The sequence below is a fragment of the Dufourea novaeangliae genome, unplaced genomic scaffold, assembly GCF_001272555.1.
Source record: "Dufourea novaeangliae isolate 0120121106 unplaced genomic scaffold, ASM127255v1 scaffold8, whole genome shotgun sequence".
Lineage (NCBI taxonomy): Eukaryota > Metazoa > Arthropoda > Insecta > Hymenoptera > Halictidae > Dufourea > Dufourea novaeangliae.
In genome coordinates, this window is record NW_015373923.1 from 1,156,846 (window position 1) to 1,172,754 (window position 15,909).

Below are 15,909 nucleotides of genomic sequence, written 5' to 3' on the forward strand. Positions count from 1 at the left end.
GGGACAATTTATAGATTCCAGCCGGAGGGGAGGATTTACGAGCGACGATCCTACGGCCTATCCGGCGCAGTCCCCCGGTTGCTCGGCTGGGACGCGATCGGAATTAATATCGAGAAAACGGGGAACGAAAGGAAATCGCGGGAAATTGTAGCTCGCTTGTATGAAAAACCTGGGACACGCGGCACTTTGTGTACCTTTTCGTACGGCGTGCGCGCGTGAGACGTCGTTGGCGGTGCGTTTTGCATTTGTGTACTCGTGCGTTAAGAGAGAAATAGAGATGGAAATTCACGGACGTCTAGCATTGCGCTTAAGCCGCCGGCTGTGTGTACGTACGTATGTACATTTGCCATCCAATCTCGTTGCTCAACCCTTTGCTTGCTTATGAAATATCACAAACTCCTGGGGTTGTTAATCAAACAATAATAAGCTTCTAGCCCGCATGCCACGGAGCGATATGCAGCTTCGACGGTGCCACTCTCTCTCTCTCTCTCTCGTCCTCTTGTATCATCGTCGCGCGCCCACGTCTTCGACGACTATTCAATTACGATCGCGTGCTTTCATATTTTACCCCAGTATTTTCCTTGTCGAGGGATTTACGGGTTCCGTTGTCGGTGTCCGTGACGAAGTAAATATATTAGAACGAACGATGCACCACCCCTGGCGTCCCGTTTTCGCGCGAGCAAACGAAACGGATAAGGATTGTACCAGGGATCGATCGCCGATTTGGATCGATCTCGAACGATCTCGAGGAGCGCGACTGAGGGTTTAATGCAACTCGAAAATTACGTTCCCAGGTTATAAAGGGGTGGAACGGGTCTAGATAGGGGATACATAAATACACATACATAGTGTTCGGAGTGTAGCAAGTAGTAGGTACGGCGGGAAGACCAATTCAGCAGGCAAATTGTTTGAGGCCAATTGAGGTCACGGGCTCTCCTCTCTTCTGGCCGATCTCCCTCCGCCTTTCGTTGGAGCCGAGGCTCTAATGAAAGTAACTGAAATACTGCCGCTGAATGTCGTGCTTCGGTTCTCATTCTCTTAAGGAAATGCTTTTGCCTCCGTCGCTCTGAGAAATTGGACGCAGCCTTCCTAATTACTGGGAAAGGTTCTAATTTCGCTGGATGCGTTTCATCTCGATTCAGACTCCTTCTCTCTCTCTGTCTCTCTATCTCTCTATGTGGAAATAATTCCTCTTTCGTTAAGCGTCAAGCAAACAGCAGCTTCCTATCAAAGCGATCTCACCGATTTTATCCTTTTTTCTTTTTCATCGACACATTCGACTCGAACGCATAAATCTTCCAAACGTTCCGTCGGAGACTCGTCGACGAAGACGCGGGGACATACATATCGAGACGCTGCCGGCACGTCGACGAGTCTTGGTCCATTTCGGCAAGAGGAAATCGCCGGCAATAAACCTCGCCGTTTCATTACCGTCCCTTTCCCCACGATCACGAACACTTTTTCCGCGGGGTCGCCGATAAATTGACGCGGAATTTCCGACACCGAGCAATTATCGGCAGCGGTCGTGTGTCCACTCGCCCTCCTCCCCCTTCGATCGGTCCATTACTTTCGAATGGGCCGTCAGTATGCGCGTATATACCTATCTCCGGCGTTCCCTTTTCGAGCGTATTGCCGGCGTACGAAGCGGCCTATAATTCAATCTTGTCAAATCCATTAACGCCGGCAGCCGCGGTCAGCTCTCCCATTGCCACTGGGAAACGTCCTGACTCAGCAGGGTTCAACGCGTCCTACGTTGCTCGCTAAACGCGCGTGATTTTATTTTCACCAACGCGATCGTTTTTTAATATCACGCTTCCTGGACGACGCGAAAACGAATGTCTTCTATTTTTTTTAATATTTTTTTTATACGAGACGATGCATCGAACGTTTACGTAGCCTAGTTTGTTTGCATCGTCGCTCTATGGGATGCAAAGTTCCCTGGAAAGAGTAGGATCGTATTAATTGAGACCGTAGAAGAGGTATGGTTCGCGTGCAGGGCGTGTCGCGACCCCTTTCTATCCGGTTGAATAATAGGACGCTCGTAGAATCTGTTCTACGCCGGTCTTTATGGCGTAACACGAGTCGCATCGTTCTTTTCCTGTGCAGCGGTCGTCGTTTAATTCGACGAAAAAGCCGCATTTTCGCAGGTACGTCCCGAGGGAATCCGCGTGACGTAATTGTCAACCCGACGGCACTTCGTTCGGACAATTACGAGTCGGTCGTTTCGCAGCAGTAACCTTACATTAAGATTAATTGTATAAAGAAGGCGGGAGTCTAATTGATACAATCAAGCACAGGCTCTCGCAGTCGCGTTCACCGCTCGACGGTGTGCACGCGCGATCCAACCGGCCCTGTTCGTTCTATCGTTCGTTCTTTCGTATCGGACGCGTGCTCGTTAATTTATCAGGGCGGTACTGTTTACCCGCCACTAGCCGCCGCTAGCCGGTTTACCAAAACACCTGTCACAATTAGGAGGGAATTTATTTTAATCGCGACAGGGACTTTTCGCGGTTCCAGCGACACGATATTAGCGGTCGTGCATTCCCGTTTATCAGAAACGATGATTACGGAGATTACGGGGTAGCGGTGGCGTTCTCGCGTCGCTCGCTATTAGCGTTATTCACGCTAGTCCGCTTCCAGAACGGCGCGCTATTCGTTAATCCCCTTGGTCGACCGCGCGGTTCGTGTTCGAGCACAGTAAGAATTAATTAAGAGGAACGTTTACGTTATTTATCGAGGAAGTGGCGCTAAGGTGATATCGATTATCGTTACCCGGGCAACTCGGTCGTATCCCTTCCACCCCCCTCACTCACTCTCTCTCTTTGATTTAATACAGCAAATCCCGGGGGGTATTTATCAAAGTAGACGAGCGTGTTCCGATGACGCCGTCGACGTTCCGCGACGCTAGTCGACCAGACGAGACGACGGCAACCGACGCCACCGCCGCCATCGTTCACAATTAGAGCGATACGTGTACACACGGCCGTTGAACGGCCTGAACGACGACCGAAGAAACGCTACATTCACAGCAGTACACCTCCCATTTACGCGGCGCGGAGAGTGAAATCCACTCTCTGGCCAGCCGCACGATATAAGTAGATCCATCATCATTCAGAGTAACGCAACCAGGCACTTCACTCTCTCCACGCCCATTACGGAGCTTTCTTCCTACGATGTGCCCTGCGATTCACCTGTTCTGCTTTGCAGAAACGCTCGGATATGTCTGCGAAATATTCGCTGCCGTGTGCCCTCTTGTTCTCCGCTCGTCGACGACGAACCAGCGTTCCCCCGGCCTGCAAATTATGTATATCGCGAGCGTGTATCCGCTCCGCTTAACACGGCATTTATCTACACTCATTTGACGATGATGGACCTTCTGAAACGATCTCAAAATCTCGTTGCCATATCGTTGCCTGGAAGACCCTTGCAGATACAGTTCCATTGCTCGAAGGATATCGATATTCCATCGAACTATGTAGGTAGATCGACCAGTTAATTTTCTCTTGTTCGCCATTATCCGAAAATCATCTTCGACGTTGAATCTGTTCTCGATATTGGTGGAGAGAGATAGAGAGAACGATAGAAATAGAGTAAGAGTCTTTGCGTAGCTTCGAATTTAGGCGATGGTACAGACGCGGTTGGCTCCGAGGTCGACTTTTCGCGATTGCTTGGGGTCGAGGACGCGAGGGTAGCTGCCAGTTTCGGACATATGCAAATGCGGGGCCAGACCGATGCACAGGTATACCTTTAATTCAACATCGTGCTGGAGCTGTTGCTGCTGCCAGCACAGAGCAAGTTAACAATGGGGTAAACAGAGAAAATTACCGGTTACCACGAGCATCGAGGCTCTCACCTCCATCCCTGGCGCAGGTCATTTGGTTGGCGTGACAACCCTTCCACGCCCTTCCCCCTCCATCGGTTCTTTTTGAGGTTCACCTCCGACCCCTGCGTGACGAACCACCTCCCCCCTTATCGAGGGTACAATGCGCTTAATGAAACTCGATATAGCCGGACCGATAACCCTATCCACCCAACCCAGAGATCCAGGCGGCTGAAAGCCCATCCACCGGCTACCCCTCTGACGGACGTTTCGGTCCTGAGTGGGAGGGGTGTCTAGGAAAAAGGCAAATTAAATCCGCAAGTAAAATCGCGTGGACCCCCAGGGTGGGAGACGGGGTCGGAAGACAGGCGAAGGGTTTAGGCGACAATGGCCTTGTTAAGGCACCCACTAATTGCAGCCAGCTCCTTAATGGATCTTCGCGAAAATTGCATCGACCTAAGCCGGTTACGGAGAACATGCTCGATCCTTTCTTCTTATTCTTCCCGGGGCTGCGCACCCCACCTTGCTGTGTTGGTTTTGTCTCGGTCCAGCCTGATTCATCCCGCCTGCTTGCGGGCTTTCAAGGGTATCGGGCTTCGAACTCCAGACGGGAAATAAGATAGCCTCCTGGAAAATGGAGAAATTATTCCGTGGATTCGCGAGAGAGTAGTTTCTATCCTTAAAAGCTGGTCATAGAAGAATTAGTAAATCTACTTCATGAATATTTCCGTGAAATAAAGATTTATGTGCTCCGTGAGTCTCGTTTACCCCCAGGTCTCTTTAGCGTCCCTCTTTAACGGAACGTCCTTGCTTGCCATTTTCTTCGTCTTTCTCCCGAGGTGCGCGTGCGAGTTTAATCGGATGGATCTCGCGTCGACCCCGTGCTCGCCGGGTTAAACCTCTGCCAACGTCTCGGGCTATTTTAACAGATCAAAGACAGCGCCGAGGGAGATTGATACGCGGCCCCGCGAGGACACGCCCGGCAAGATTCTCGCCAGGACCGACCGCGCTTTTCGGCCGTGCCGATAAATAAAGTTTAGGCCCGTCGAGCGTTTCCCGCGCGGAATTGTTTTGTCGTCGACGTCGCCCGGGATGCTCGTTAACGCGGCCAGAATTTTCGGCATTCTGGCTCACCTTCAGACCCGTGCCTCGTCGCCCCGTGTGCAGCTGTTGCTCGCGACGGGCATTCAGAATTTTTCCGGCTCGCCTCTGCGAGCTCGTTTCGCTCTTTGTGCGTCGCTTCAAACTGCTCGAGCGTTTATCGCCGGATGACAATTATATTTCCGTGTCGAGTACATAGTCGCCTGAAATACACAGTCCCAGCGTGCTTAAACGCGTGGAAAGGCTTAGAACGATCAAACGGTTGTAACAGTTTCCTCGGTTGACTCCACTCCAAAAAGTTCACTTCACTCCGCTTCGCGTGGACGACGCAAGAAAGCCACGTAAGCAGTTCACTTGGCCCGTGTAAGTTGCTTAGCCGAGAACATATCGCGATAACGCGTGTATTTGCATTCCGGAGCAGTGACGCGACGGAAACCACGCTCGTCATACCGGAAGGGCTCGTCCCACGAAATGTTTGCCCGTGCATTCTTCGCGTAGTGTAAACCCGCGCTCAGATCGTGCATCTCGAGGGCTTGTTAAGCGGAGAATACTCCGAATTGCAACAAGATTACGGATTTACGATCATCCTCAGGAGGTCCGGGGACGCGTAAATCATCCGTGAAGTATCGTAGCCACGCGTGCTCGAGAGGATCGAGCGGTTCCAGGTGGAACTTTATAGATTTCCAATGGTCCAGGAATAGGAGGGGGCAGAGCGCGAGTTGATGCTAGAGAGCGTCGGAGACGCGTGGCGTTGCGGTTCGTCGACGCGTTCCGTCGACTCGGAAATATATGTCCCCACGGAGATCACAGGCCGCTATTCGTCCTCTCCCGCGGCGCTAAAATTAAGCGGCATTCTCAGGCCCGGCCCACTCGTCGGAGCAGAAAACGACGGAGAATTCGCGAAGGAAATGAGCCACCTCAAAAGAAACGGAGATGGATGCTACGCATTCTTGAATCGACGGCCATCGATCACAGGACGCTGCTCTCGAACTCATCGGCCGCGATTCGTCTTCTATGTTATGCTTTGGGAAACACCGCACCTTTCCTTTTTCATCACTCTTCTGTTCTTTAATTGCAATTTATCCGTTGCATTTCTCTGTGTTTGCATATTAATGCGGCATTCGGTAAATGTTTGGAGATGGAAGGCTATGAATCGCGTGAAACGAAGAAATCCCATCCGTATTTCGTGTTAATTCAACGGATTAACGCGACGCTCCTTCCCGGGATAATGGGTTTTCGTCTTCTATACAATCGACGAATGAACGAAGACTGGTCGTTTCCGAGATTCCAGGGAGGAAAGTTCTCGGACGAGTCGAGCGATGAAAGGAGAAGTCGTGGTTACGCTTCCGCGTACCGGATAATTCGAAACAAAAGAAAAAAAGAAAAAAAAAGAGGAAGCAATTGCAGATTAACCGAGTCTTTGTGAGGGCGAGATTGGAAAGGTCTCTTTCGCGACTTTACGGGGAACGGAGGTGGTCAAACGAGAAACAGAAGAGAGGAGCGTGATTTTCTTTTGCTCGAGCTTTAATAAGGCGATATTATCCAAGAACGCGCGGGAAATGTAAAACGTCTCGAGCTTTTTGCTTCGTCAATCCCCCGTTGGTGTTGTTGCCGGAGAACGGCGAAACGGAGAAAATTCACCGATGCAATCGGAAATATGCCATTTCGTCCGTTCGCTGGAAAAACAGAGGAGATAAGCCGTGTACGCCTTCGCATTCCCTCGAACTGTTACGCTCTAGGAGAGGTAATCGTCGGGATCTTCGACTTTAGGGTGTTTCGCGTCGAGTCCCGGAAGAGTACAACTACTCGCGTCCCGGAGTGGTTAAGTCTGATCGATCGTTCTTGTTATTTCGACGGTGGGCCACGCGGGAGCTTGGCTCCGCTTCAGCCACCGAGAGATCGTTCCTTACCTCCGCCATACCGGACACACTCGTCCTGCATAACGCCGCCGATACGATCTCGTTCAACGAGGGCTCCGCACCTGCCAGGAAAGCCTTTGTTCCATTTTCAACGGGGACCGCGTAACTCTTTGACGATGTCACGTGGCTCGGGCTTTAAACCCCAAACTGGTTTTCGCGGTACCATTTCTCTCTTATTTCCTCGAACAGTGCCACGGCGTTAACGTGGTATCCCGTTCCACTCCGCCCCGGGAGACAAATTTTCCGGAGCGCGGTAAATCTCTCGCGGAAGCGACATCGTCGGGGAACGTCTTCCTCGGGCTTTTTCGTTTAATTGCTTCTTCGTTGCGCTTCCCCTTTCGAATCCCATAATTCCTCGTTTAAGTTTGGATCGATGGAAACACGTGCTCTCCCATATAAATTTCCACGATTCACGATCGTTCCGCGTCGACTGTAATCTCCTTATCGCGAATTAATGCAAACAACGTGAAGATCTTGGGATAGACGAAAAGTTGCGCAAAAACATGGACAGATGAAGAGATGATGTAACTCGCGTTGCAAACTCAGCGCTAATAACTGCGCGCGAAATTAATGTAATTAGACGCCTCGATGTAAACTGGGTACCAGCGTACCTCATCTTTCATTCGTCTTACGATTCTATTTCATTTCACTCTCCGACCACTTTACTTCGTTCTTCTTTTCGTTCTCCGTAACACCGAGCGGTGTTACTACTGAAATATAACGGATCGAGTGAAGAATATAAATCCCAGGCGCGTATGGTACAGCATTGTCACGCAGCACGCGCTGAATAGCAAATCGCACGGTTTATCGTGTGGCCCCGTGTCATGTTATCCGGGGCAGATGATTTTCCAAAGGAAACACGACGGTAAATTTCAAAGGAACCCGGGTTCAATCAGTAGCCCGTGGGGATGGAGAATTTGAATCGCAATTTAGCTTGCCACCGGTGATCACGAGTAATAAGTAATTTATCATTCACGACCACGGACCGACGTTGGACCCGGAATTTCCACGGTTGTTGCAATTAGCATCGGTGCCCTGGCAACACGTCGACGAACGGCATTCGACGGCCCACTTTTTAACGGTGAAAAGTTTTCGCGGGCGCGTTTCCATTGTCGCGCACGCGGCGCTGTTTTCGATTCGGACCGGCTACAATAACCGTGTAACCGTTTTCCATTTGTTAGAACGTATCGCGTCCGGATTTCCGAGCGTTCTAAATGTTCGTTTGATCCGCTGGATCGATCCGAGCATTACAAATCGGAATCTCGTTTACGAGATCGGTATGTAAACCACGCGCGCCCGACCTGGAGCGATAGAGAGAGAAACCGCTCGGATCATAACTAACCGTTCGTTTTGGGCGTGTATACAAAAAATAAGGGAGGGACTGCCGATGGAATCAGGTAAAATGGATTTGGTTCTCGGCCGACAGAGCGTTTCAATAATCGAATTTCAAATAACCGCATAATATCGACTCACCCCCGTATCGTTCACCGGATTGTAATCCAGTACACCGTTTAGTCTATCTATCCTATCTTATTTTTTTTACCTTGTCGGGCGAACCAGTCGCGATACCATGGATTTCTTGAATTTTTTCGAAATTCACACGCCGTGGAACGGAACCACGACAGATTGGAGCGTCAAGATTTCAATTTTCGCCTCGTTGAACCCGCGACTGCTTGATCTTCCGTCCGACCGTTCGTCATTGTCGCGAGGCTGGGACCAACAAAAATCTCGGCCCGATTCAGACCGTGTTGGAATATCCTCCCTCGAGCAACGAGAAAGGAGAAGAGTAGAATACAGGCGAGAGAAGGACAACCGTACGCAGTTTTCGCACCATTACTCTCTCGAGCTCTCTGACAGTCGATAATTGGACGTGTCCTTTGATCCTCGACTCTGAGACACGACCCACTCACCGAAAGGATTTTAGGAGTTACCGTTCGATCCTTGATAGATCGGTGGCACGCGGCCCGTGTCTCCGCGTCATTCAATCGATTCGATGAATCGTACGATTTCCCTTTTTCCCGCATTCCCGTGCATTACCGATCACTTCGACGAAGAAGATTAACGACCCACCGTCTTCACGCGACACCCGTTTACGTTTCCTTCTCGTCGTCGAAAGCGGAAAAGCGGGACCTTTCTATTTGCCGTTTAAATTGTTAAGATAAAATTCTTTCCGTCTTGTGAAAGGATGGGAGGCGACAGGATTAAGAGAACGGAAGCCGATAGCTTCGTTCCAATTAATTTGTTTAACTTGCCCGATGTTCGGTCGCCGTCCGTGAATCAGCCCGTCCGAGAGAAGATTGGAGATTCAGGCCGATCGAGCGGAGATTAAGTCTTCTCCAGGCGAGCTGTTTTTTTTTCTTGTTCTTTTCTGTCTCATCGTCTCGCCGATTGAGAGAGAGCGTCTCTGTCTGCGAGTCGGACGAAAGGGCAGGGGTTTACCTAACCGTGCGCCAGCGGATAGAGGCGAAACGAGAAATTTTCCGGTAATCTTCGACGGCCAGAGATTGAGTCAAGACGAACTGAATGACCGTCGGAGAGATCGCAGCCGTTGAAGATTCTCGGATTTGGTACGGCCTGCCCTCTCTCTCTTTCTACCTCTATCTCTCGAGAAGTGTCGACTTCTCGCTCTTGACAGAGAAGAACGAAGACGATAGAGGATAAGGAAGCCACGTGGAAAGGGTGCAGAGGTGAGAGTAGCGTGAAAGGGATGAAGAAACGAAAGAGGGACGGAAGAGGACGAAAAGATAGAAGAGGAAGAAGATGAAGGGGTGCCATTGTCACGTGGATTTCCAATTAAAGAGTTTCGATAGGACGAGGCTCGGAGAAGGTACGGGGGAGGAAGGGATCAGAAATCCATTGGGTCTTCTCGCGAAAGTCTTCGAGCCTCCTTGAACTTACCCCCACCCTCCCAAGCTAGGGGGTAGCTTGGAAATATCCGTCAATTCGTTGTCTGTGGGTTTCCTTCGATTCGGACAGCGTCGGTTGGGATGGAATAGGATGCTACGGCGTGAGAAGAGCTGTACACTGCCTCCGTCGCAGCGTTTAGTTTTATAATTGAATCCAGTTGTTGCCGCTGATGGGCAACCGATTGCTTTCGTTTGGTAAACACTAACTTTTAATTATTTCCTCCTCCTATGAAAACCGCCGACGCAGCCGCGAGGCGGAGGGGGCGGAGGAACCGTCGATGGAGCCACGTGCTGCCAGGAGATTGATTCGGCTAAACAACCCGTAACAGTAGAATAAACGGTGCTCGGCCAAACTAGAACGATACAAAGGGAGAAAAAAGTGTTTGCTGCACGGTCGAGCGCGCGGGGGGCTGCACGTCGAACGATAAAAAAAGAAGCAACCCGGGGGAAAGCGAGCGAGACAAAAAACAGCGCGAACAATGCGCAGAGTCAGCCTAACTGCGCAAACATTGTCGGCCGGTGATTGCTTCGATTGCATCGGGAGCTTTTGCATTCGAAATCGACTGGGCCTGGGCGCAGGGGGTGGGGCACGTGAAAAAAGTTGTGTACAAAGGGTGAATTAATGCAAGTCAAACCGAGGCTACCAAGGTGAGCCGACCAGCGAAACAAAAACAGTGGTTTTTGCGGTACGTAATATACGTCCGATTCGTTCCCATTTTCGCGCAACGCACCGTGGCGCTTTGATGTCTTTTCTACGGGAGAACTGTCCAGAGCTTTTTCTCCACTGGAACAAAAAAGAAGACGCTTCGATTCCAGGCGAAATGTGGACAGCTTTGTTGTCTGCACTTTTTCCAGTTAGAACATCCGCTGGAAAACGCGGTCGAATATTCACGGAAATTCAAAACTCGCGGTGAACGGACGCGTACCGTGCGATGTTCGACGCGTTCACCTAGGAATCACAGTTCTGCAAAAATGTGAATCGGAGCCGAGCACGGGCATACGTGTTCGTGACGCTATCGACGCGATGCGACCCGACCTGACGGCGTGTAAACGCTGACAAATTCCGTCGGAATACTTCCGTCGCTTTTCCCGACTAATTAAACAGTCAAATTAGCGACGATTACTGTAATTTTCGGGTCGGATGGGGCCGCCGTTTCCCCGTTTACGGTGCCACTAACAGTAACGCCGGTGTATATTTCGCTCGGCCCCATTCGCTGTATCCGCGAGAGAAACGTCTCGTAATCGCGCCGGTTGCGGGCGTTAAAGGCCGATTGAAATTTAAATTATAACCCTCCGGCGGGTGTCGGACGGCAACGTAAAAACGACGATAAAATCGGGCCACGGTCTTTCCGCAGTGCGGCGCGCGATTAAAAGACCGCATTAGTCGCAATTCCTCTAATTTCCAGGACAATAAAGCTCGGGCCGTTTATTGGCATGCGTGCAGGGGAGAGCACAACGGGGGGCATAACGTGTTCCACGTGTGTTCCGTGGCGCGAGCCAAACGGGTCACACCGTTATTTTTAATTCTTCCCCGTTAACGGGGCCGACCGGCCGCCACCGCCGCAGCATTAATTCCCATCGTCGTTTCCTCGAAAACGCGGCCAACGGATTGCGAGCCGGAACACACCGTCCGGCATCCGTGCAACGACCGACGCGACGGCCTCTAACAGCGTCGAGACACGCTGATTGCGCAGACCGAATTTTCCCAGTACACCGTTTCGCGGAAAATATCCCGCCGTCTGCACAAAAATCCATCCCGGTTGGCACCAGCCCCATGGAATACATGGAGGAATTAATGCGAATCAAACTGCGGCCTCGCGACGCCATTAGGCAAATTGAAATGGCAGGTGTTGCGCGGGCTCGTCGACATCGCGGAGGGTATGGAACGATGGATGTTGCGGGAGGTATGTGAACTTTTGATATTTCAACGATTCGAAATTGTTCGAAAAAATACCCGTCTCGCGAGTTGTGAATCGAATCGAGTGATTACTATCGCGGTGTTCCGATTTGTCTTTTGCATCTCTTCGTTCGGGTGAAGTATCTATATTGGGTCTCCTTGTGCGTTGAACGAGGCCTACGGTTTCGAGGCCAGACCTCGATGAATCGTGTGCACGCGGTTGAAAAATACCGTAAGTACGCGTATGGAAAGTTCTTTCGACCGTACGATGATCGAACGAGCGGAGCGTTTAGCATAGATAATCACTCTCGGGAACCAGAACCCGTAGGCCGAAACGCCATTCAAACTCTCCGCATCCGCGATCCCCGATGCAATTATCAATCGAGAGTCCGCTATGCATTAACATAATCAGATCAGCCAGCCGTTCGAAACCGTTCGAAACCGTTCCTCCCCCTTTACCGCCCGTCAGCCGCCCCCTTTTCCTCGCCCTCCCTTTTGGACCCTCCTGCAGTAGTCGTCATCATCAGCGTCGGATCCAAAACCAACATGGCTCTTCATCCGCGTACCGCCCGCACGACATGCAACAATGCAATTATTCCTAAGTGCAGCGCCGAAAGGCCGCCTAAAACCGCGCGTCGGTTATCGAACAATTATCTTGATTACCGGATACGATCGATGATAACCAGCCGGCCCTTATCGGGCGTTCCCTTCGGCTCGATCCTCGATGCTTTCTCTAAGATTAAAGTGGGAGAGGGCAACAGGTTCTGGTAATAACACGTCGATCGATTCTGGAAAATTCGGGGTACATACATATACATGGTCTGTTTTTAATACATTCGACATTTTATATCGGACATCGATGCGCGAATTCTTGTTGAGTTTGATTAAAACGGCGCGAGAATCGCCATCGTGTCTCTATAAGATTATGCTATATGACTATACCATTGTCGATGTATTAAACGATACGGATTAACGCTTAACGCCTGAAATGTATCAAAGCGTTAATGGTTATAAGGAATCATCGATGCGCGATTGCGACGAAATAACCGTTCAGCGCGTTCGACGAATGTTCAGGTCACGGTATGGTTTCGTTAATGGAGGCAGTTCGAAACCGGATAAATTTAGAGAGCAATACGTTTCGTGGCCGCTGATGATTCGTCACCACGGGGGGTAGTTTGTTTGTCGGAAGTTATTATGCGTAACTTGTTGCGGCGATCCACCGCGACGCATTGCTTCGGGAAAATGAATTTTAAAATAGAACGTTATGGGGACTTAAGGCGTCCAGAAACGCGGCCGGCTAATGAGCCGACTAATTAACCTTCGTTGAGCAAAGAAATTCCTGAAGCGACGTGCCCGATACTCTAATGGTTTTCGCTTCCCGTGACTAATTAGCATTGCGTAAAATGTTGTCGTGACCGAGGCGAGTCTGACGGGACACGCTCGCTTTAAGCTGCCCGATATTAAATTAGCGAACAATGTCGCAAAATATCGCGGTTCGGTTCTCGGTAAAATTGCTGTTCCTATCAACGACCGCAACACGAATTCTCGTCGTATTATAGAAATTTGAAACAGGTAGAATTAATTCCATGTTATTTTGTCAATAGTTACCTTTGCTCTATCCGATTTCTTTAACATGTTGACTGCCACAGTGAAAAAGTTCGTACGTAACCAGACAAACACAATTTCGTTTTTTAAATCAGTTGCGTTTAATTCATAGAGACTATTGGTCTTGTTTGAAATTACCCTACGGTAATAATTTTATCCAAATTTTTGTAATGATATTTAAATAATCCACCCCTCTTTACTATGTCCGTGTCATCCATATTTGGGTGACATGGCAGTCAAAGTGTTATAGAAATTGCCCATTCTTTAACTTCCCGCTACTGGAAGTACTACCTCAACAGATGTTAAAACATTGATTTTTTTTTTAAACCAGTGCACATTCGTAGTATGTCTTATAGATAAAAATAATGAAAAGTCATCTAAAAGAAAAGATACTATACGTAAAATATGATCCAAAGTACGCGGTGTGTCCTGTGACCGAGGGTTGAAAGATGCCAGAGTTTTATACATCAAGTTATGCACAGCCGGAAGCCTGGTATCGCATTCTTTTGAAGCGTTTCTGGAGGAATGCGCGCGGATCATTTTCTGCCTGCCGTGAGTCGTCGATAAAATAATTTCCGACGGTGGTTCCCCCGAGGGCGCGCGCTCTTACGATTTTGGGTCAAGACGTCGACTTTGATGGAGGAAGAAAAATGAGCGTTCGCGAGGGCACGGGCGCGGCGAAGCGGAAGGGACACTCCACAAAGACTCGCGGAGCGTATTCTTATTTGTTGCCACGCAATATTTCCATGGTTTCCATCCTGCCTCGGAACGGGGAAAGGATTCGCGAGGGAATTGCGTCTGCTCGACGTAAAGCGAAATTCTTGGCTGTGTCGGATGCAGCGCGAGATGGGTTTCCACGAGCGTGGCTGCTCGTTCCATCGACCACGCGATACGCGACGACCCCTTCTCCCCTTCGTTCGGAGATCGCGGAAAACTGCGGCGAAACAGAAAGAGAGAGAGAGAGAGAGAGAGAGAGAGAGAGAGAGAAGAATCGCCGATGGGAGGTCCTCCCAAAGGAATCTCGACTTGTTCGCCCATTTTTCGGTAAATTGGAACAAACCTGGCTTCCGTTTACGCGACAGTTTCGTTCGCGTCACAGGGGAGGCTACCCCGAGTTCTTGGAAACCTTACGCCTACGCTTCTGGAACGGCTACGGAGTGTCGTGTGTTTTAAAGATATTCGATTCCCAGAGCGATGAAAACTTTCTCGTGGAGATCTCGATCTCGCGAAGACAAAGAGATATTCGGCGTGACACCTAATAATACAAATGTTCGGGGAACAGTCAGGAAGTTTTAGATCGTACGAATAGTAGTCGGTAATTCCGAATTTCGATAATAATAAACCGACAATATCGAGAACAAGAGAAAGCAAGGGAGGGTGGGGTAGCTTCCAAGGAAATCCATTGCGGCGAAGTCGCTAGGAGCTTGCCTCCGGCTTCCGATTGCGTTGGTCCCGCGGAATCGTGAAACACCGACTGATATTCGGTGCTCAATATCCCCCGGGAAGGAAATACGTCGGTTTCGAGGTCGTTCTACCCCCGTTACGTGGACAGAGTTTCCGACTAAGCGGCGATGTTTCGTGCGTTTGATGACGGAGGAGAAACTCGGTGTCATTCCCGTTGCCGGGACTCAGAGAGAACGTCCTGGCCCGTAACGGATTAATCCGGTTTCACAGAGTGGGCTTCCTGTCCGTTCCTGTTTCGCCGGAATTCCCTGGACGATATTAACGAAGAAATAGGTTGCGGATCTTCCGTTTCAAGTTGTCTTTACGGTGGCTTAGCGTCCACCACAGACGCCTGGATTTTAATTTAAATTCCTACGATCCTACACGGATTTGCGTTGTATCGCAGATTTTGAAAAAAGAATTTCTGTTGAAATGGAAGAACTTTCGAGAAGACGATTAGGGAGTGCGTTAACGTGGAATGGATCGACGTCAAGATCGCTATCGGGGGTTGATGTATTACGACGAGCGTTAACCAGTTACTGTTACAGTCATTTGCAAAGATAATGTGGCCCTTGATGTCCAGATAGGGTATACAGCGGCCGCATCGGACCACTCAAGGCAACGCGTCGTGTCGACGATCCTAGGGGCAATCCATAAACGACTTGGGATAGCTCGTCCGGTGAATGCTGGAATACCCGATACCAGTGTCGATGATGAAACCATACACTCTGTTTAGAGCATACAGTTTCACACTAAATGCTAATGTCTCGTGAACTGCCAGCTACGTAGAGCACAACTTCTCTGCATGAACGACGTGACTGGTTCCGAACTTGACCCCGTAGGTGCTGGTTAAAATGTAATCGTGGAATTCTAATCGAGTGGGTCGTTGAATTTCTCAGTCTTTAAAATTCAGTTTTTCAATCGACTGGAAGGAATACCGACAATCGGATAGAAAATATTATTAGGATTGCGAATAAAGTTTTAAAGCGCAGTAAAAGCACCATTGCATTCCGCAGAGTCGCGAGCAAGTTACAGAGTCTTTAGTTCATGGTTTAACGAGCGTGTTAAAGCAGTCGCGGGAGCAGCGGGTTAAAACTGTCGGGAGACGTTCGCAGTGGTCCTCCCACGCGGCGGCGCGAGGGCAAGAAAATGACCAGCCCCCTGAGCAGACGAAGAGGGCGAAGATTTATCGCCGTATAATGAGCAAATTCTTGAGCG